The sequence below is a fragment of the Quercus suber genome, unplaced genomic scaffold (genome assembly GCF_002906115.3).
Source record: "Quercus suber isolate HL8 unplaced genomic scaffold, Cork oak 2.0 scaffold_715, whole genome shotgun sequence".
NCBI lineage: Eukaryota > Viridiplantae > Streptophyta > Magnoliopsida > Fagales > Fagaceae > Quercus > Quercus suber.
The window spans coordinates 62232-62839 of NW_027070156.1; positions in this window are offsets into that span (position 1 = coordinate 62232).

The window sequence follows — 608 nt, forward strand, 5'->3', positions numbered from 1 at the left end:
ATATATAGATAAGGTTCTAGAACGGTTTAGCATGCAAAACTCCAAGAAAGGATTGCTTCCTTTCAGACATGGAGTTCCTCTGTCTGATGACCAAAGGCCTAAGACTCAAGAGGAAGAAAACATGATGAGACAAGTTCCTTATGCTTCTGCAGTGGGAAGTCTCATATATGCCATGCTTTGTACTAGACCAGATATCTCTTATTCAGTTGGCATGGTCAGTCGATATTAATCAAATCCAGGACCAAAACATTGGCAAGCTGTAAAACATATTCTCAAGTATCTATGGAAAATGAGAGATTATATGCTTGTTTACCGAAGTGAGGATTTGATACCTATTGGCTATACAGATTCAGATTTTCAATCTGATCTAGATTTCAGAAAATCCACTTCAGGATGTGTTTTCACCTTGGGAGGTGGAGCCATTAGTTGGCGGAGTACTAAGCAATCTTGTATTGCAGACTCCACCATGGAGGCAGAATATGTTGCTGCTTGTGAAGCAGCAAAGGAAGCTGTATGACTCAAGAAGTTCCTTTCTGACCTCGGTGTAATAAGAATGGAGCAAGTTCCAATCACATTGTTTTGTGATAACAGTGGAGCAGTTGCACAAT